The sequence below is a fragment of the Ranitomeya imitator genome, chromosome 2 (assembly GCF_032444005.1).
Source record: "Ranitomeya imitator isolate aRanImi1 chromosome 2, aRanImi1.pri, whole genome shotgun sequence".
Classification (NCBI taxonomy): domain Eukaryota; kingdom Metazoa; phylum Chordata; class Amphibia; order Anura; family Dendrobatidae; genus Ranitomeya; species Ranitomeya imitator.
The window spans coordinates 300,689,469-300,712,867 of NC_091283.1; the positions used below are offsets into that span (position 1 = coordinate 300,689,469).

The window sequence follows — 23,399 nt, forward strand, 5'->3', positions numbered from 1 at the left end:
TTAAAGGGTTAAAATCATATGCCCAGCTCTTACTTCTAATAGGTACGTTGGTGTTATATCAATGTCTTACCACCTTCTAGCTCTCTTATGCATGCTGCAACCTCCTCTGTACATTGATATGGGTCGATTATGTTGGATAACCTTACTGTGGTATTTATGTCACTCACTGTGACCTTCCTGTATGATTGCCGCTAATTTCTTTATATGGTTTCTTTATTGTTTATTCTGCTTTATTTTGTAGTACACTGATGAAGGTCTTGAAAGACTGAAATGTTTGTTGTGACTACTGTATGTATCTCAGAATACATTAAAACTGTTTTTTCACCACATCCACCCGAGTGTGCCAAGTATTACTATATAAGTGGGAAAATGCCAGTGATGATGTCACCGCTAGCCATTGAGGCTGCGCTCGCAGCAGCTCATTCACCAGTGGTTTTCAGCCTGGATGGTCACATCTTGGCACCGTCCAGGTTGAAAACTATTTAGCCCCCAGACATGGATTACAGCGTGGGACAGAAAGACGGACAGGTATGGTAGATTGTTGTTTTTTTTATTTTACTTTTATTATAGATCGAGGGCTTCGGTGGAATTAGACAATGCAGTAAGTATGGTATCATTGAGATTATAAAGGAGTCTGTGTCATTTTTTCAATTAAAGGATTTTATACTGGCTGTGTCTTTATTTACATATAACTATAGGATTAGTAATGGATAGGTGTCTTATAGACACTTCTCCATTACTAAGCCATGGGCTTGATGTCACCTGACAATACAAAGGTGACATCAATCCCACATATATTAACCCCAATTGCCACCGCTACAGGGCAAGTGGGAAGACCTGGGCAAAGCACCAGAATTGGCGTATCTAATAGATGTGCCTTTTCTGGGCAGCTGTGGGCTGCCGTTTTTAGGCTGGAGGGGGGCCAAAAGCAATGGCCCCTTACCAGCATGAGAATACAAGCCCCCAACTGTGAGCTTTAACAAGGCAGGTTGCCAATAATGCGGGGGACCCCATGCCATTTTTTTTAAATGATTTATAAAAATATTTAAAAAAAAAAAACACAGCATGTGGACCCCAGTGTGAGGATATGGCTGAGGATATGGCCGCTTACTGAAGACTATAGGACAAATGGATGTAGAGTGGAGACATAAAGACTTTTTCCTGCATGGACCACCGGTTACATCAATATTATTGTACTTTAATAGTTACTTTGATTGATGTGTTTTATTAATTATTTTCTTGCTGTGTTTTATTAGTGATTTTCTTGCTCATCATTTCATGCTCAGGAATCAATGTCTCTATTCAGTGGCAGTCAGCAGAGGAAGATGAGCAGACTAGAGCTTATGTGAACCTAAGGCCAGTTGTTGGAGGGATTTCGATGGAAGAGGATCCAAGCTGGAATGGATGGATGATCTATGGAGCTTTGGAGATTGTTGGCTGGAGGGGTATCCATGAGCTACGGTCAGGATAGTCATCGTCTGGAGGAACATAGGCTGTGACTGCACACTATACCAGCTGGAGATACAAAATCTGTGGGCCAACCAAAAGTTGGGAGACAGTGGGCATCGCCTGGTATGGAGCCAGTGGAACTACTGATCTCAGATTGGGAACTTGTGGACAGAGGACATTGTATGTTGGTCATCTACGTGGATTTGTTGTACAACCATGGATGTATAAAATAAAAAAAATTACATCAAAACATAGATACAACAAGCATAAGTAACCGGTCTCAGCCAGAAGCATCGCTATACTTGCTTCTCCAGTATTATATAGCAATTTCAAGAATAGTGGACAAACAAATACTACTACCAAAATATGAGTGCATCAAAGCACTCACAGACCACTATGGCACACAAATATGTAATAAAATCAATAAAGTTTATTGAAATACCATTTAAAAACAATACAAAAATACCATATGAGGATATCAAAAAGACTCAGACAAAATTCCATATTTAAGCAGCAAATGTAATAAAGTGTCTTATGGAGAGCATATTAATACCATATCCATTATACATTTGATCAAGCAAAAGAAGACTCATATACATATCCTTTAAGGTCCTAATCTCATGTATACAACCCGGATAGTGAGAGCTTAATTGCACTGAACACCTATGGAGTAGTAGTGAATAAATTTAATGCTTACCCATGATGAATACCGCTGCAGGAATACCCCGACGCGCGTTTCGCCAATGACGTGCTTTCTCAAGGGGAGTGTGTACTGTGCCCCCACCTTACCTCCTGAAATAGCCCCTGCATGTTCCGGTTGGCCAATCATATGTCGCATGTGAGGACGCTCCACCAAGACGCCAGGTGCATTAAGTTCGGTACTCCATTCCAGCGCGTGTTAGAGGAAATGCCTCATAGACGTCATTAAACGCGCGCCGGAAATTGCAGGAGACCTTCATCAATGCAAGGGACAAGGTGCGCGAACACGCATGCGCACATCGGCGCCATTTTATAGAAGCCCATAAGGAACTGCCATCTTTCCTTGTCCTAAAACAATCAACTGTGCTTGCGCACCCGAGCGCTATCTTACATACGGTACCACCAAAATAACAAGTGAGTGCGCGTGCGTGTTTCAGCGCCATTTACACAGAGTCCACCAGAGCACACCAGGAGGTGATTAACCAGGTGCGCTTTTCGCATATATGTGTAGGCTTTGAAGAGGGTATTAGTAAATTAACAAAGAATGAGGTGCACAAACACGCATGCGCATATCAGCGCCATTTTAAAGGAGCCCATATGGAGCTATAATCTCTCGTCCTAAGCTGGTAAACTGCGCTTGCGCGCACGAACGCTATCCTACATACGATACTCCATAATGTGTGATCTCAAAAGATGGTGTTACCTAATCTAAAGAAAAGTTGGTTGACATTGGTAGATGTTTAAACGTGTATACAGTTATTAAGAGAAATACACATGTCATGTGCAATACATTAATTCATATAACAACCTAAAAAGAAGAGGCATATACAAAAAATAAAAATAAAAGTACTGACTAATTCCCTGGTACAGAAGTGCCCCACTATCCAGATAACATACACAAGTGCAATATACTTGATATGGTACTAATAAAATGTAAACAAATATATAGAAAAAGATAATATCAAAAATTATTATCATATGAAAAACATATAAAAATACAATATACATTATATAATATAATGCTGACAAAAATTATTATAGCAATTAGTGAGGACATCCAATAAGTGAGCACTTATGTTAAAAATATTACTTTCGTGCATCAGCACCATCAATATCAATAGTGATGGTATAGAAAAAAGCATACACTAAGTGATCACTAGTGTTTAAAATATTGATTTCATGCATCAGCATCGTCCATATTAACCAACGGGTGGGTACGCCGTGTTATTAAACACAAACGTCCCTCGCGGAGTACGTACAGGCGAGGCCAATAAAGTGCTGATAGAAACAAATATAACACATAATAAATATGAAAAATATACATTAAACAAGGGATTCCATCCTTAACAGGGGGACACCCAGATTTTCCATTCAGGGCATCCTCAAATCCTTGAGATGTTCACATGGACATGAATAATTTTTCAAAAATGTCCATACTGTTACTATACACGGTGATTATTGTTATAATTATTGTCACAAGACTTGATCCGGAACATAACCGCAGGAGGTAGAGAGGTCGGGGGTAGATCTTCTTTTAAGTAGAAATAGGAACAGGAGTTGCCAAAATCTCACAAAGATGATATTAATGCTAATAAAACATATGAAAAAGAAGAAAATTAAAAACACACAGAAACACACATTCTAAAAAACAGGGATTACAGAAATGGTACAAAACTGATTTTTTCGTTTAATCCATCTGGAGACATGGTTCCCAACTCAACAATCCACTTGGATTCCATTTGGGCTAAGGTTTGTTTGGTGTTGCCTCCCCTAATGCCACAATGAAGCCTATCAATACCAATGACTTTGAAACCTCTTGGATCAGAGTTATGAAAAACTCTGAAGTGTTTCGGTATGGTCTTCAAAACTGAAAGGTCATCCACCTCTCCTGCCGCAACAATATCTCTCACATGCTCTCTGGTCCGGATACGCAGCTCTCTTGATGTTAATCCGATATAGACCTTATGGCAAGGGCAGATTGCGTGATATATGACATAGGTCGTACTACATGATATATAGCTGGTGACCGCAAAGGATCGAGTCCCGTCAAACGAAGAGAAGGAATTCCCTCTCACTATATTGCCCCTGTTGCATGCAAGGCAATCGCCACATGGAAAACATCCCCATCTTTGTTTCCCTGCCCCAAATGGATTTTTAGGTTTAACGGTGTAATGGCTCCTAACCAAATGGTCTTTTAAATATTTGCTCCGTCTAGCTGTCATCAGAGGAGCTGGTGAGATCTCTTTTTGTAACACTGTGTCGGTCATCAGAACTGGCCAATGCTTGGTGAGAATTTTTCGGACAGAATGCCAACGACAATTGAAGGTTGAGATGAATCTGGTCTTAAAATCCTCCTCTTTCACCTTCCTAGTTGTAACTAGAAGTTTCTCCCTAGAGGTATTTTTGGCTCTGTGATATCCGTGCTTAATCATCCTGTGACTATAACCTCTGTCTAAGAATCTTTCCTTTAGGTCAAGAGCCTGTGCTTCAAATTTACCTTCAGTAGAGCACGTGCGTTTTGCCCTTAAGTACTGACCGATAGGGATTGCTTTTTTCGTTGCCTGTGTATGAGAAGATGATGCATGTAACACCGAGTTCACCGATGTCTTTTTGCGGAAAATATCCGTTTGGATGGTCCCATCATGGTCTACGGATATTAAGATGTCCAAAAAATCTATAACGCTTTTTTCGATATTGTATGTTAATTTGATATTATATGGATTCTGATTAAATTCAACGAAGAAATTTTCTAGTTCAGTTTTGGGCCCATTCCAAAAAATTAAAAGATCGTCAATATAACGGAGCCAGCACTGCACATGGTCAGCGGCACACGCGCCGTCACAATGCACAACCTCCCTCTCCCAATATCCGAGAAAGAGGTTGGCATACGACGGCGCGCATGCCACACCCATGGCAGTGCCGCGCTCCTGCAAATAAAAACGATCCTTAAAAGTAAAAAAATTATGTTTTAAAACAAAATCCAATAACTCCAAAATCAACTCAATTAATAACCTATCCAGGTTGCTCATTTCGAGGAAAAAGCGGACAGCTCTTATTCCGTCCTCATGTCCAATAGAGGTATATAGGGACTCGACGTCTGCGGTCACCAGCCATACATCAGGTTCCAGGGTGATTCCATCCACTCTCACCAGGACGTCCGAAGAGTCCCTGACATAAGAGGGCAGGGTCTCAACCAATGGTTTTAGGTAATAATCAATAAATTTACAGGCCCACCACGCAGTTTAAAAATACCACCCAGGATAGATCCTACATACTACACCACACAGGAGAGCTGACAGATCCTCTATATACTACACCACACAGGAGAGCTGACAGATCCTCTATATACTACACCACACAGGAGAGCAGACAGATCCTCTATATACTACACCACACAGGAGAGCAGACAGGTCCCCTATATACTACACCACACAGGAGAGCTGACAGATCCTCTATATACTACACCACATAGGAGAGCTGACAGATCCTCTATATACTACACCACACAGGGGAGCTGACAGATCCTCTATATACACCACACAAGAGAGCTGACAGATCCTCTATATACTACACCACACAGGAGAGCTGACAGATCCTCTATATACTACACCACACAGGAGAGCTGACAGATCCTCTATATACTACACCACACAGGAGAGCTGACAGATCCTCTATATACTACACCACACGGGAGAGCTGACAGATCCTCTATATACTACACTACACAGGAGAGCTGACAGATCCTCTATATACTACACCACACAAGAGAGCTGACATCCTCTATATAGTACACCACACAGGAGAGCAGACAGATTCTCCATATACTACACCACACTGGAGAGCTGACAGATCCTCTATATACTACACCACACAGGAGAGCTGACAGATCCTCTATATACTACACCACACAGGAGAGCTGACATCCTCTATATAGTACACCACACAGGAGAGCAGACAGATCCTCCATATACTACACCACACTGGAGAGCTGACAGATCCTCTATATACTACACCACACAGGAGAACTGACAGATCCCCTATATACTACACCACACAGGAGAGCTGACAGATCCCCTATATACTACACCACACGGGAGAGCTGACATCCTCTATATACTACACCACACTGGAGAGCTGACAGATCCTCTATATACTACACCACACAGGAGAGCTGACAGATCCTCTATATACTACACCACACAGGAGAGCTGACATATCCTCTATATACTACACCACACGGGAGAGCTGACAGATCCTCTGTATACTACACTACACAGGAAAGCTGACAGATCCTCTGTATACTACACCACACAGGAGAACTGACAGATCCTCTATATACTACACCACACAGGAGAGCTGACAGATCCTCTATATACTACACCACACAGGAGAGCTGACAGATCCTCTATATACTACACCACACGGGAGAGCCGACAGATCCTCTATATACTATACCACACGGGAGAGCCGACAGATCTTCTATATACTACACCACACGGGAGAGCTGACAGATCATCTATATACTACACCACACAGGAGAGCTGACAGATCCTCTATATACTACACCACACGAGAGAGCTGACAGATCTTCTATATACTACACCACACGGGAGAGCTGACAGATCCTCTATATACTACACCACACAGGAGAGCTGACAGATCCTCTATATACTACACCACACAGGAGAGCTGACAGATCCTCTATATACTACACCACACAGGAGAGCTGACAGATCCTTTATATACTACACCACACCACACGGGAGAGCCGACAGATCCTCTATATACTACACCACACGGGAGAGACGACAGATCCTCCATATACTACACCACACAGGAGAGCTGACAGATCCTCCATATACTACACCACACAGGAGAGCTGACAGATCCTCTATATACTACACCACACAGGAGAGCTGACAGATCCTCTATATACTACACCACACAGGAGAGCTGACAGATCCTCTATATACTACACCACACAGGAGAGCTGACAGATCCTCTATATACTACACCACACAGGAGAGCTGACAGATCCTTTATATACTACACCACACGGGAGAGCTGACAGATCCTCTATATACTACACTACACAGGAGAGCTGACAGATCCTCTATATACTAGACCACACAGGAGAACTGACATCCTCTATATAGTACACCACACAGGAGAACTGACAGATCCTCTATATACTACACCACACAGTAGAACTGACAGATCCTCTATATACTACACCACACAGGAGAGCTGACAGATCCTCTATATACTACACCACACGGGAGAGCCGACAGATCCTCTATATACTACACCACACGGGAGAGCCGACACATCCTCTATATACTACACCACACGGGAGAGCCGACAGATCCTCTATATACTACACCACACGGGAGAGCCGACAGATCCTCTATATACTACACCACACGGGAGAGCTGACAGATCCTCTATATACTACACCACACAGGAGAGCTGACAGATCCTCTATATACTACACCACACGAGAGAGCTGACAGATCTTCTATATACTACACCACACGGGAGAGCTGACAGATCCTCTATATACTACACCACACAGGAGAGCTGACAGATCCTCTATATACTACACCACACAGGAGAGCTGACAGATCCTCTATATACTACAACACACGAGAGAGCTGACAGATCTTCTATATACTACACCACACAGGAGAGCTGACAGATCCTCTATATACTACACCACACAGGAGAGCTGACAGATCCTCTATATACTACACCTCACAGGAGAGCTGACAGATCCTCTATATACTACACCACACAGGAGAGCTGACAGATCCTCTATATACTACACCACACAGGAGAGCTGACAGATCCTCTATATACTACACCACACGGGAGAGCTGACAGATCCTCTATATACTACACCACACAGGAGAGCTGACAGATCCTCTATATAATATACCACACAGGAGAGCTGACAGATCCTCTATATACTACACCACACAGGAGAGCTGAAAGATCCTCTATATACTACACCACACAGGATAGATCCTCTATATACTAGACCACACAGGAGAGCTGACAGATCCTCTATATACTACACCACACAGGAGAGCTGACAGATCCTCTATATACTACACCACACAGGAGAGCTGACAGATCCTCTATATACTACACCACACGGGAGAGCCGACAGATCCTCTATATACTACACCACACGGGAGAGCCGACAGATCCTCTATATACTACACCACACACGAGAGCTGACAGATCCTCTATATACTACAGCACACAGGAGAGCTGACAGATCCTCTATATACTACAGCAAACAGGAGAGCTGACAGATCCTCTATATACTACACCACACACGAGAGCTGACAGATCCTCTATATACTACAGCACACAGGAGAGCTGACAGATCCTCTATATACTACAGCAAACAGGAGAGGTGACAGATCCTCTATATACCTCACCACACAGGACAGCTGACAGATCCTCTATATACTACACCTCACAGGAGAGCTGACAGATCCTCTATATACTACACCACACAGGAGAGCTGACAGATCCTCTATATACTACACCACACAGGAGAGCTGACAGATCCTCTATATACTACACCACACAGGAGAGCAGTAATGTAGGTCCAGTGTGTGTAGTAAAATACTTACCGGTGGCCATATTCCACTGCAATGAAGACAGAAGCAACGACACAGCGGCAGAAGACGGTGACTGTTGCGTATTTTATTGCACACAGGGAAGCTTTCTGTTGGGGGCGAGACATTGTTTTTATTAGTACGATTTTGGGATAGATGTGATGTTTTCATCATTTGTTATAGCTTTTTTTGTGGAATTGTGTCGAACAGAAAAAAGGACATTTGGCATTTGTTTCTTTTTACGGTGTTTTCTGATCAAGTTAATTGTTTTTATAGTTTGATCGATCGGACTTTTCTGAACCTAGCAATACCAAATATTTGTTGTTTTTTTATTTTTAAAATATATTTATTTTCAATGGGATAAAAAGGTTGATTTGAACTTTTAGGAATTTTTTTATTTTCTTTTTACCTTTCACTGGTACAGTTAGCCCCCTTAGGCTATGTGCACACGTTGCGGATCCGCAGCATTTTATGCAGTGCAGAAACGCTGCAGATCCGCAATTGATTTATAGTACAATGTAAATCAATGAGAAAAAAAAAAGGCTGTGCACACTTTGCGGAAAATCCGCTGCAGAAACGCTGCGGTTTAAAAGAAGTAGCATGTCACTTCTTTTTTGTGAACCTTCAGCGTTTTTGTACCCATTCCATTATAGAAAACCGCAGGGGTAAAAACCGAAGCAAATCCACAAGAAAACTACAGCAAAAACGCACAAAAAACGCTGCAGAACCGCACAAAAAAATGCGACAAATCCGCAGGTGTGTTTTCTGCCAGGAGAGGCAGAATCCGCACCAGAAATTCCTAAGCCTAATCCGTAACATGTGCACATAGCCTTAGAGGACATGAAGATGCAATCTTGCGATCGCATGTGCTATTATATATAGTGATGCCACAGCATCCCTGCATATAGAAGAAATTATGGTCTCTTTTAAAGGGAACCTGTCACCCCGTTTTTCAGTATGAGATAAAAATACTGTTAAATAGGGCCTGAGCTGTGCGTTACAATAGTGTATTTTGTGTACCCTGATTCCCCACCTATGGTGCCGAAATACCTTACCAAAGTTGCCGTTTTCGCCTGTCAATCAGGCTGGTCTGGTCAGATGGGCGTGGTGACATCGCTGTTTCTTCCCCCAGATCTTGCATATCTTTCCACTGGTGGCGTAGTGGTTTGCGCATGCCCAACTGCTGAATCCACTGCGCAGGAGAAGAAAAAACGCGCGATCGGCGCTACTTCCCTGGTGATCGGTGGGGGCAGACATCTTAATGAGGCCGCGCGTGCGCAGATGGAGTATTTTTATCTCATACTGAAAAATGGGGTGACAGGTTCCCTTTAAAGCTCGGCTACAGGAAGAAGACCCCTGGCTGTCATTAAAACCCATCGGCGACCCACGATCACCTCATGGGCACCAATGGGTGAGAGAATGATACGCACGCATGATGGCATGTGTTATATGCTGCAGTCAGAGATTGACACTGGCATTTAACACGTGCCATACATGTAAGGCAGATGTCGTAAAGGTGTTAATCACCTGAGGACCCCCTTCACCACTGTGTCACCCAATATCCTATGGGCCCCCTCCCCCACTGTTTCACCTCTATTTTCCTGTGGCCCCCTCCCCCACTATTTCCCCTCTAATTTCCTATGGGCCCCCTCCCCCACTGTGTCACCCAATATCCTATGGGCCCCCTCCCCCACTGTTTCACCTCTATTTTCCTGTGGCCCCCTCCCCCACTATTTCCCCTCTAATTTCCTATGGGCCTGCTCAGAGAGTGAAAGGGGAGCCACAGTAAGGCTACGTGCGCACGATGCGGATTTTGCTGCAGATCCGCAGCGTTTCCGCTGCAGATCCGCAGCGTTTCTGCAGCTGCGGATCAGCAGGAGTTTCCCATGAGTTTACAGTACCATGTAAACCTATGGGAAACCAAAAACGCTGTGCCCATGCTGCGGAAAAAAACGCGCAGAAACGCAGCGGTTTACATTCCGCAGCATGTCACTTCTTTCTGCGTTTTCTGCAGTGGTTTTACAACTGCCCTTATGGAAAACCGCAGTGGAAAACGCAGAAAAAACGCAGTAAATCCACAATAAATCCGCAGCGGTTTTCCACTGCGGATTTATCAAATCCGCTGCAGAAAAATCCGCTGTGGACCCAGAATACGTGTGCACATACCCTAAAATAGAGGTAGGGGAGGGGGCCCACAAGAAAATTAGAATATCACTGTGGGCCCCCTCCCCTGTGTCACCTATAGGATGCATGGGGCCCCCTCCCCTAACTGCCTCTGTGGCCGGAGATCTACTCAGGGTGCCGGCATCATAGAGTTATGTACTTACGGTCACACTGACTGCAGCCATCAGACTCCCTCTGCTCCACTGCCATGCTGTATGCTGCCTGCTTGGGTAGGACTGCTGACCAATCACAGCACAGCTCCTTGCCTGAGCTGTGCTGTGAGCTCACACAAAGAAAACTAACACTGATTGGCTGAATTGCAACCAATCAGCGTTTACACTGCTGCGCAGGGCTTTGTAAAAGAGGAGCAGAGATCATACCCAGCACAGGAGACAGGTGACAGCGGGGTCAGCTGCTGTGTGCGGGTCTCCTCTCAGCCTCACAGTCAGCTGTTCCTCTGACTGTGGTGGCTGAAGTGAGCGTCGGCACTCTGCACACACAGCTCTCCTGGCAGAGGAATGGCAGCAGCAGCAGGTGATGTGAAGGAGCTGCTCCTGCACTTCCCATCACCTGTGCAGTCTGCCAGCCGGTGCCGGCTATATAATAAAGTGCGCACTGATGGTGCACCCTACGAGCATGCAGGGCAGGCACACATGAAGGAGGCAGGAGCTGGCGGCGGGGCCCACCGGAGGATTCTCCGGTGTCCCGGAGCCCCAGTCCGACCCTGTATACGGTATATTACAGACATGAACCACGCACAGCTTAGAGATACATCATGGCACAGGTGTAATGCTTTTTATGTAGTTTATCACAATCCTCCTTGAAATCAGCTAGTTTTTAATACAAATTGAAAAGTCAGGAGAAAGGGAAACTCTGCTGTATTTGTACAGAAATTCACACTCGGCCTCACTGCACATTTAATGTTGTTGATCATAAAAGTGAAGTTTGGCCAGAAAGACTGGACCTGGTCTTGTAGGGACCATATGAGCACATTCAGCAGCACAGGAGGGGGAGAAGGTAGATTCATCCAATAAGATATCAGGGTTCTAGGAAGCCAACAGCATCATTACTCTCCGCTTTCTCTTACAGGCCCATCATAATATCTTGTCAGCACATTCTACGTACGTTGTTATTTGGCTTTGAAGTCTACAGACCTGGGCAGGTAACGGTCAGCGTGTTCTAATCCCTAGGGGTAGGTGGATCCCGTGTAAGAAGGTGGCGGGGGCCCTCGTGTGCCTTCTCTCTCTTGGACTCTGTTCGCAAGTTCACATGTGGCACCTCACTGTGTATTACTGTTCATATCAAAACAAAAACCAACACTAAGGACGTAATTAGTAATGAAAAACTCCCTTTTATAGGACATGCCCATCGCATTCCACCGGGGATAAACATGGGCAAAACTCCCCAATACTATGAACCTACAAATTCAAAAGAGCATCATGCCCCATAACCAAAGAATAAATATAATATACAATAATACCATAGAAAGTCAATAAATTTTATTAAACAAAAATCAATAGAACATACGTACAAATATGAGGGTAAGGTGTATGATACAAAGCAGAACACTTACACTGGAAAGTGCACATACTAAATAGGCACAAAATAAAGTGCCTTACACAGTAAAAAACGCAAAGTGCGAATCCTGGGCAACAAGACACACTCGTGTGTGCAGCTACGCTAGACCGTGTAATAGAATGGCAGGAACTTTACATATACGTGGCTCAAAGGAGCCACGTTATACAATGGCAGGAGAGCTACAAAAACGTAGCTCAAAGAGAGGGAGGCTACGTAAATGCTGCCATCTACCCATGCAAATACACAGAATACGTCTATATACATATGCTAGGCAAGTGCCAAACATAGGGGTAACATAACATGAAACCTAGTAATGATACTACCGCTCAAGCCTAAGCGGCACCTATCTGTGTAGCACCTGCCTGAATACAATAAGCTGCCGTAAGGAAGAACCCGCCATCTGTCTAGCGCTTACCCATTATGTGCAACAAACCCGATGTGAGTGTCCTCCCGAAAGCCCCGACGCGCGTTTCGCGTATTGTGTTGCTTCCTCGGGGGGCTGTGTGGTCACTCTAACACTCCTGGTCTTTATACTGTTTGTGCGGCTGTAGCTGATTAACCGCAGCGACGTGCGGCGCATGGGGGCGGAAACAGTGGAGAACGCCACGTCATATCCGGCCTTCCCAGCGGCGCCGAGCATAGAGGGAAATCCCTCGTGACGTCATTGTAGCTCGGCGTCGCTGTACGGAAGCCTTCAAAGGCGCGGCGCTACCCAAGTACCAACGCGCATGCGCTCCACCGCGGCAGCCATGATGAAAACTGGCAAAACCTACTGGCACCGGACACTGCAGGTAACTAGCACCGGATCAATGACAAATCACACGTGGCATAAATCCCAAATGGGTAACAGTATCAATAACACCGTTAAACAGTCCTTTCCAATTTAATGGAGTGTTCTTGATGCCATAACTTCAGCGTCCACGTTGTTTCATGTCGAGAGACCTCAAGTTAGTGAAATGTGCTCCAAATCATCCAGGAGTTGTAGCCAGTAGGTGGACCAGACTGTAGCCGCTTGTTCCAGACTCACATCACAATAATTATATCAATATACACGAGATATAAAAATAAAAAACTCTGAAAAACACATCAAAAGAACACAAACAATTAAAAACAATAAAGATAAAACCAAAAGAACAGAGGATATAGCCCCTACGCCTATAGAAAAGGGACAAATGATAGCTGCTCGTTAAGACCATTAGGGACCATGGTACCCAGTGCCACTATCCATTGGCACTCCATTTGTGCCAGGATACGCTTAAGGTCCCCTCCTCTACTACCAGCATGTACCCTATCGATCCCACGTACTTTGAATGATGCCGGGTTACAGGCATGATGAAGCCTGAAATGTCTCGGAATGGTATTGAGTTCCGATATCTCAGACGCATCTTTCACCGCTACAATACCCCTAACGTGTTCCCGGACCCTGACACGAAGCTCCCGTGATGTGAGGCCAATATAAATGAGATTGCACGCACAGGTGGCGTAATACACCACGAAAGTGGTGCTACAAGATATATAACTCGTAATGCGAAAGTCCCTACCTCCCCCTGCCGCCGAAAAGTTCGTAGCTCTGATGATTTTAGCGCAGGCCTTGCATGACCCACAAGGGTAGCACCGCCATCTCTGAGGTCCTGATCCAAAAATACCAGGGGTAACCGGAACATAATGGCTCCTCACCAACTGGTCCTTTAAACTCCTCCCTCTTCTAGCAGTGAGAAGGGGGCGATCAGGTAGAATTTTGTTCAAAGTTGGTTCCGTCTTTAGTATAAAGACCAGGAGTGTTAGAGTGACCACACAGCCCCCCGAGGAAGCAACACAATACGCGAAACGCGCGTCGGGGCTTTCGGGAGGACACTCCACATCGGGTTTGTTGCACATAATGGGTAAGCGCTAGACAGATGGCGGGTTCTTCCTTACGGCAGCTTATTGTATTCAGGCAGGTGCTACACAGATAGGTGCCGCTTAGGCTTGGGCGGTAGTATCATTACTAGGTTTCATGTTATGTTACCCCTATGTTTGGCACTTGCCTAGCATATGTATATAGACGTATTCTGTGTATTTGCATGGGTAGATGGCAGCATTTACGTAGCCTCCCTCTCTTTGAGCTACGTTTTTGTAGCTCTCCTGCCATTGTATAACGTGGCTCCTTTGAGCCACGTATATGTAAAGTTGCTGCCATTCTATTACACGGTCTAGCGTAGCTGCACACACGAGTGTGTCTTGTTGCCCAGGATTCGCACTTTGCGTTTTTTACTGTGTAAGGCACTTTATTTTGTGCCTATTTAGTATGTGCACTTTCCAGTGTAAGTGTTCTGCTTTGTATCATACACCTTACCCTCATATTTGTACGTATGTTCTATTGATTACTGTTCATATATTGTAATGTGATGTAATGTTTATATACCATAATGTGAATGTACTCAATGGGTACTGTTTATAGTATTGGGGCTAGAATAGGATATAGGATAGGCTAGAACTGTAGTGGGGCTAGAATAGAGGGGGGCACAGTAGTGATAGATAACACAGAATAGAGCAGGAGGTAGGCAGCACAGGGATTAACTAATGGGGAGGTACAGCAAGGAGCAGGGAAGTATAATTAGGATACTCCGTGATTGGAGACAGACACCCGGGCAGCCTTGCCCAGGGCAGGGTGCATACCATGTATGAGACAGCTATAGGCCGAGGGGGTGGGGTGGGGGATAAAGCTGCGGATGGAAATAAGACGCCCCAGGCTGGAGAATAGTACAGTCGGGCATCAGCTCAATAAGATCATCCTCAGGGCGGTTCTGGGATCTACGACTGGGGCTGGAGTCAGTAAGATGGAACTCCCAGGCACCTTTGCAAGATGGAATCGGACAAGGGGCTGACAGGGAGCTGGTGATGCAGGAAGTACGGAAGGACACGGATTGTCCACAGAGATGGCATGGATTACCAGGAGAGAAGGAGAGGTTATAGAGGAAATGGAGTCTGCCCAGAAGGCAGGGAAAGTGCAAGAGATGATGCTTTGTGTGAAATGTGCTGCAAAAGTGATGGGTGCCCATGTTATCAGTAAAGTTGAACTGTTTGAAAAGGACTGTGACGCTGCAGTGTTTTATGGAACCTGGAATCCTGGAGCTGGAGTGAAAGAGACCGATGGAACTCCAGCAAATGAAATGAGTACTCTGCTGCACACATCACACACACAAACAGAAAGGACTCTGTATTTCATCTGCGGGGCGCCAGGGTGTGGAAACACTACAGCTCATTGCCACGACTATCACCCTGGCCGCCTTACACCTGCAGGTTGTAAGAGCTATACAAAAGGGTTTTCACAATTTCACAAAGCCATTTAAATATTTTTGGATGGAGGAGAATGTTATGCTCTATCGGCAAAATGGGGATCACATGATTGTGCCACGTCCGAACTACACCATTGATAAAGCAGCCACAGCCGGTGACTGAGAAGAATCTGTGACTTCTTTGTAGTTAGTGGTCACTACTCGCCTGGGTAGTCATATGTAGGAATCTCCTCTTTACACCGCTCATCACCCCTCACATACAGTGGGGCAAAAAAGTATTTAGTCAGTCAGCAATAGTGCAAGTTCCACCACTTAAAAAGATGAGAGGCGTCTGTAATTTACATCATAGGTAGACCTCAACTATGGGAGACAAACTGAGAAAAAAAAATCCAGAAAATCACATTGTCTGTTTTTTTAACAATTTATTTGCATATTATGGTGGAAAATAAGTATTTGGTCAGAAACAAACAATCAAGATTTCTGGCTCTCACAGACCTGTAACTTCTTCTTTAAGAGTCTCCTCTTTCCTCCACTCATTACCTGTAGTAATGGCACCTGTTTAAACTTGTTATCAGTATAAAAAGACACCTGTGCACACCCTCAAACAGTCTGACTCAAAACTCCACTATGGTGAAGACCAAAGAGCTGTCAAAGGACACCAGAAACAAAATTGTAGCCCTGCACCAGGCTGGGAAGACTGAATCTGCAATAGCCAACCAGCTTGGAGTGAAGAAATCAACAGTGGGAGCAATAATTAGAAAATGGAAGACATACAAGACCACTGATAATCTCCCTCGATCTGGGGCTCCACGCAAAATCCCACCCCGTGGGGTCAGAATGATCACAAGAACGGTGAGCAAAAATCCCAGAACCACGCGGGGGGACCTAGTGAATGAACTGCAGAGAGCTGGGACCAATGTAACAAGGCCTACCATAAGTAACACACTACGCCACCATGGACTCAGATCCTGCAGTGCCAGACGTGTCCCACTGCTTAAGCCAGTACATGTCCGGGCCCGTCTGAAGTTTGCTAGAGAGCATTTGGATGATCCAGAGGAGTATTGGGAGAATGTCCTATGGTCTGATGAAACCAAACTGGAACTGTTTGGTAGAAACACAACTTGTCGTGTTTGGAGGAAAAAGAATACTGAGTTGCATCCATCAAACACCATACCTACTGTAAAGCATGGTGGTGGAAACATCATGCTTTGGGGCTGTTTCTCTGCCAAGGGGCCCGGACGACTGATCCGGGTACATGAAAGAATGAATGGGGCCATGTATCGTGAGATTTTGAGTGCAAACCTCCTTCCATCAGCAAGGGTATTGAAGATGAAGCATGGCTGGGTCTTTCAACATGACAATGATCCAAAGCACACCGCCAGGGCAACGAAGGAGTGGCTTCGTAAGAAGCATTTCAAGGTCCTGGAGTGGCCTAGCCAGTCTCCAGATCTCAACCCTATAGAAAACCTTTGGAGGGAGTTGAAAGTCCGTGTTGCCAAGCGAAAAGCCAAAAACATCACTGCTCTAGAGGAGATCTGCATGGAGGAATGGGCCAACATACCAACAACAGTGTGTGGCAACCTTGTGAAGACTTACAGAAAACGTTTGACCTCTGTCATTGCCAACAAAGGATATATTACAAAGTATTGAGATGAAATTTTGTTTCTGACCAAATACTTATTTTCCACCATAATATGCAAAAAAAATGATAAAAAAACAGACAATGTGATTTTCTGGATTTTTTTTTCTCAGTTTGTCTCCCATAGTTGAGGTCTACCTATGATGTAAATTACAGACGCCTCTCATCTTTTTAAGTGGTGGAACTTGCACTATTGCTGACTGACTAAATACTTTTTTGCCCCACTGTATGTCTCTGTAATATTAATATAGGTCAGATCTTCACCCTGAAACAAATATTGTAAAAGTCACAGACAGATGGAGAAAGTCACATCAATAATCAGCTCTAATCCTGCCATCTCCACCGTTCTCATGACACCAGTATGAAACATATAATACTGGTGGATAACACAAGACTGAGCACAAGATCTTCACAGCTGTCTACACATCATGGGGGAGATCTCATGACACCTTCTCTCCATCTACCTGATGATCCTGAGGAACATTGGGATCTTCTTGTTTACAGTCCTGTGGAAGAAGAGGACGGGGACATCTCTCGGGTGTTGTCCTCTTACTGGATAGATCTGGAGGAAACACACACAGGGACTGAATTCATTCCTTACATACAGATAATACAGATAATTATAGGCCGTGTGTATTTAATCCTATTACCTGGTGATGTGAATGGTTGGGGAATGTCCATCATGACGTCCTTGTACACATCTTTGTGTCCTTCTAAATACTCCCACTCCTCCATGGAGAAATAGACGGCGACATCCTGACACCTTATAGGAACCTGACACATACAATGATACCGTCATCCCCCAGGGGTTCTCTGTCTTGGTGTTGCTTCTCTGATATTCCAAATGGATGATGTTTAAAATTCTCTTGATGATGTAAATATACTATATGTAGTTAATCTTTATATATTCATAATCATTATATGTATTTAATCCTTATATGTACTTATTAAGCTTTGTATGTTAAGTACATAAATGAAAGTGTACGCATTCATACTATTCAATTATACTATTCCTTGAATTTTGTAATTTGCAATAAAATTGCATTGTATTGCAAGTATTAGCCTTCTTTAAAGCCGTATCTGAACCTTAGTGTCAAAAACGTGGCAAATAAAATTGCCAAATTCTCCTGTAAACCATCATACCATTAAATATACAAGTGGATTTTAATGGGCCCATCCAGTGTGTGGGTTACAAGGCGTAATGGGGTGCATATGACTATGCAGCAGGGCTGGCCTTCCTGCCAATGTGTAAAGCAAAGGAGTACAGATGTACAAAATGAATATTGTGAAGTGGATTTTCATGGGCCCATCAAGTATGTGGGTTCCAAGGCGTAATGGGATGCATATGACTGACTATATAGAAGGGCTGGCCTTCCTGCCAATGTGTAAAACAAAGGAGTATGGATGTACAAAATGAATATTGTGAAGTGGACTTTCATGGGCCCATCCAGTATGTGGGTTCCAAGGCATAATGGGGTGCATATGACTATGCAGCAGGGCTGGCCTTCCTGCCAATGTGTAAAACAAAGGAGTACGGGAGTACACAATGAATATTGTGAAGTGGATTTTCATGGGCCCATCCAGTATGTGGGTTCCAAGGCGTAATTGGGTGCAGATGACTATGCAGCAGGGCTGGCCTTCCTGCCAATGTGTAAAACAAAGAAGTATGGAGTACAAAATGCATATTGTGAAGTGGTTTTCATGGGCCCATCCAGTATATGGGTTCCAAGGCGTAATGGGGTGCATATGACTATGCAGCAGGGCTGGCCTTCCTGCCAATGTGTAAAGCAAAGGAGTATGGATGTACAAAATGAATATTGTGAAGTGGATTTTCATGGGCCCATCAAGTATGTGGGTTCCAAGGCGTAATGGGGTGCATATGATTATGCAGCAGGGCTGGCCTTGCTGCCAATGTGTAAAACAAAGGAGTATGGATGTACAAAATGAATATTGTGAAGTGGATTTTCATGGGCCCATCCAGTATGTGGGTTCCAAGGCGTAATGGGATGCATATGACTGACTATATAGAAGGGCTGGCCTTCCTGCCAATGTGTAAAACAAAGGAGTATGGATGTACAAAATGAATATTGTGAAGTGGATTTTCATGGGCCCATCCAGTATGTGGGTTCCAAGGCCTAATGGGGTGCATATGACTGACTATATAGAAGGGCTGGCCTTCCTGCCAATGTGTAAAACAAAGGAGTATGGATGTACAAAATGAATATTGTGAAGTGGACTTTCATGGGCCCATCCAGTATGTGGGTTCCAAGGCATAATGGGGTGCATATGACTATGCAGCAGGGCTGGCCTTCCTGCCAATGTGTAAAACAAAGGAGTACGGGAGTACAAAATGAATATTGTGAAGTGGATTTTCATGGGCCCATCCAGTATGTGGGTTCCAAGGCCTAATGGGATGCATATGACTGACTATATAGAAGGGCTGGCCTTCCTGCCAATGTGTAAAACAAAGGAGTACGGGAGTACAAAATGACTATTGTGAAGTGTATTTTCATGGGCCCATCCAGTATGTGGGTTCCAAGGCATAATGGGGTGCATATGACTGACTATATAGAAGGGCTGGCCTTCCTGCCAATGTGTAAAACAAAGGAGTACGGGAGTACAAAATGAATATTGTGAAGTGGATTTTCATGGGCCCATCCAGTATGTGGGTTCCAAGGCCTAATGGGATGCATATGACTGACTATATAGAAGGGCTGGCCTTCCTGCCAATGTGTAAAACAAAGGAGTACGGGAGTACAAAATGAATATTGTGAAGTGGATTTTCATGGGCCCATCCAGTATGTGGGTTCCAAGGCCTAATGGGATGCATATGACTGACTATATAGAAGGGCTGGCCTTCCTGCCAATGTGTAAAACAAAGGAGTACGGGAGTACAAAATGACTATTGTGAAGTGGATTTTCATGGGCCCATCCAGTATGTGGGTTCCAAGGCTTAATGGGATGCATATGACTGACTATATAGAAGGGCTGGCCTTCCTGCCAATGTGTAAAACAAAGGAGTACGGGAGTACAAAATGAATATTGTGAAGTGGATTTTCATGGGCCCATCCAGTATGTGGGTTCCAAGGCCTAATGGGATGCATATGACTGACTATATAGAAGGGCTGGCCTTCCTGCCAATGTGTAAAACAAAGGAGTACGGGAGTACAAAATGAATATTGTGAAGTGGATTTTCATGGGCCCATCCAGTATGTGGGTTCCAAGGCCTAATGGGATGCATATGACTGACTATATAGAAGGGCTGGCCTTCCTGCCAATGTGTAAAACAAAGGAGTACGGGAGTACAAAATGACTATTGTGAAGTGGTTTTCATGGGCCCATCCAGTATGTGGGTTCCAAGGCATAATGGGGTGCATATGACTGACTTTGCAGCAGGGCTCGCCTTCCTGCCAATGTGTAAAACAAAGGAGTACGGGAGTACACAATGAATATTGTGAAGTGGATTTTCATGGGCCCATCCAGTATGTGGGTTCCAAGGCGTAATTGGGTGCAGATGACTATGCAGCAGGGCTGGCCTTCCTGCCAATGTGTAAAACAAAGAAGTATGGAGTACAAAATGCATATTGTGAAGTGGTTTTCATGGGCCCATCCAGTATATGGGTTCCAAGGCGTAATGGGGTGCATATGACTATGCAGCAGGGCTGGCCTTCCTGACAATGTGTAAAACAAAGGAGTACGGACGTACAAAATGACTATTGTGAAGTGGATTTTCATGGGCCCATCCAGTATGTGGGTTCCAAGGCGTAATGGAGTGCATATGACTGACTTTGCACCAGGGCTGGCTTTGCTGCCAATGTGTAAAAAAAAAGGAGTACGGGAGAACAAAATGAATATTGTGAAGTGAATTTGCATGGGCCCATCCAGTGTGTGGGTTCAAAGTCATATTGGGGTGCATATGAATTGATAGCAGGGCAGGCCTTGCAGTCAATGCAACATTTTTTCAGGAGGCCCTCCTGGACATCTTATGACAGGGGTATTGTGGAGCGTTGTAATTCTTGGCAGCCCATCCACTCACAGCATAGGCTACAACAGCTTAGGAGACCCACTGTTTAATAATGGCCCTTTAGGAAGATTAATGCTGCCTGATGCACCAGTAAAAATATGCTCTGTGACTTTAAGGCTAACCGCACACGTTGCAGTATTGCTGTGGAAATTTCCGCGGCAATTCCGCAACTCCTGCCGCGGGTATATCGCATGCGGAATTGGCATGCGCTTTCCCGATAAACACTAGCGTTTTGCAAGCGTAGTTAGCTTGCAGAATGCTAGCGTTTTCCAAGCGATCTGTAGCATCGCTTGGAAAAGTGACTGACAGGTTGGTCACACTTGTCAAACACATTGTTTGACAAGTGTGACCAACTTTTTACTATTGATGCTGCCTATGCAGCATCAATAGTAAAAAGATCTAATGTTAAAAATAATAAAAAAAATAATAAATCGTGATATTCTCACCTTCTGGCGTCCCCGACAGCTGTTCCCTCTCTCTTTTTTAAACTAAAAAATAATGATATTCTCACCTTCCAGCGTCCCCGGCATGACCCCAGATGACGCAGCGGTCTCGCGAGCCCGTACGTCATCACAGGTAATTTTTGCAATGCATTACTGGGACCGGAGCATCGCGAGGAGCAGGAAGCCTGCCGGGGAGATGCTGGAAGGTGAGAATATCATTATTTTTTATTTCAATTATTTTTTTTAACAATTATATGGTACCTAGGGCCTGGAGGAGAGTCTCCTGTCCTCCACCCTGGTTACCAACCGCACATGATCCGCTTACTTCCCACATGGTGTGCATAGCCACATGTGGAAATTAAGCTGATCAATGCATTCCTATGTACGTGCGGAATCCCCACGATTCCGCACAAGGAATGAACATGCTGCGTTTTTTTCCGGAATGTGATTCCACTGCGGAAAAAAAGCATGTGCACAAAAAATGCGGAATGCATTCTAATAATAGGATGCTTAATGTATGCGTTTTTTTCACGGCTTTATCGCGTTTTTAATAGCGAAAAAACGCAAAAATTCCTAAACGTGTGCACACAGCCTAAGACTCCCTCCTTCATAAATGAAACAAGATGGGTCTGCTTATGTGTCACATACGACATGGGCAGCTAGGGTTGTTAAATGTTACAATTACATTTTCTAGTGAATGTATTTGTAGTGGTTGAAAGCAATGTTAAAGTTGAAAAACGCTTCAAAAACGCTGCGTCTGAACTAAGCCCAAGTAGGGGAGGAAATTTGTGGTCTGGGGTTAATTATTTGGCCTTACAGGCAAGTCATTAACTTAGGCTGGTTTCACCCTTGCGTTTTTGAACGCATGCGTTTTAAAAAAAAACGCATGGTACAAAAACGCATGTAAACGCATGTAAACGCTGCTTTTTTTTTACGCACGCGTTTAACGCGTGCGTCAAAAAAAATGCAGCGTTTACACGCGTTTACATGCGTTTTTGCATGCGTTTGCGTTTTTTTGGGGATTTTCAACAAAATAAAAAAATAAAAAAAAAGGTTACCAGACACAACCAATGGGAATAGAGAGGGCGTACATGATTGGCAATCAATATATAGACCCTAGGGGAACAGAAATTTTCAGAGCTTGCTACTGTTTCCGGTGTCATGATGGATTTTTCAATGGCGAACTTTTATTTCAAACTGGAGTTCAGCTTCAAGATTTTCCTTGCCTGTGTTTTTGCTTGGGAGCAAGACCGAAACCGCCAAAGATGGAGAAGGAGACAGCGTCGGCGTTTTTGGAGGCACCCCATCATTGAAGTGCGTGAGACCCGTGGAGCATATCACACGCTCTATGCGGAGCTGAATGCCAACCCGGAGAAATTCCAGGATTACACCAGAATGTCTCAGGATTCTTTCCGGGATTTACTGTCTCGTGTAGAAGGTTCCATACGGCGACAGGACACACGGTTCCGTAGAGCAATTCCACCCGAGGAACGT

General features: G+C 44.4%; 1 protein-coding gene and 2 long non-coding RNA genes across 3 annotated transcripts in view; all 3 read right to left on the reverse strand.

Annotated features, from left to right (window-relative positions):
- The window catches only part of LOC138663353 (zinc finger protein 585A-like), a 169,609-nt gene that overhangs the window by 25,073 nt on the left and 121,137 nt on the right, over positions 1–23,399 (reverse strand). The window lies entirely within an intron of this gene.
- Positions 1,860–8,891, reverse strand: LOC138667399 (uncharacterized). The gene is made up of 2 exons (XR_011318741.1): positions 8,796–8,891; positions 1,860–3,736 (listed from the first exon to the last, which is right to left on the reverse strand). It is a non-coding gene; the product is annotated as an uncharacterized lncRNA (long non-coding RNA).
- On the reverse strand, positions 17,666–18,211 carry LOC138663354 (uncharacterized). Its single transcript, XR_011318170.1, has 3 exons — positions 18,089–18,211; positions 17,903–18,000; positions 17,666–17,703 (listed from the first exon to the last, which is right to left on the reverse strand). It is a non-coding gene; the product is annotated as an uncharacterized lncRNA (long non-coding RNA).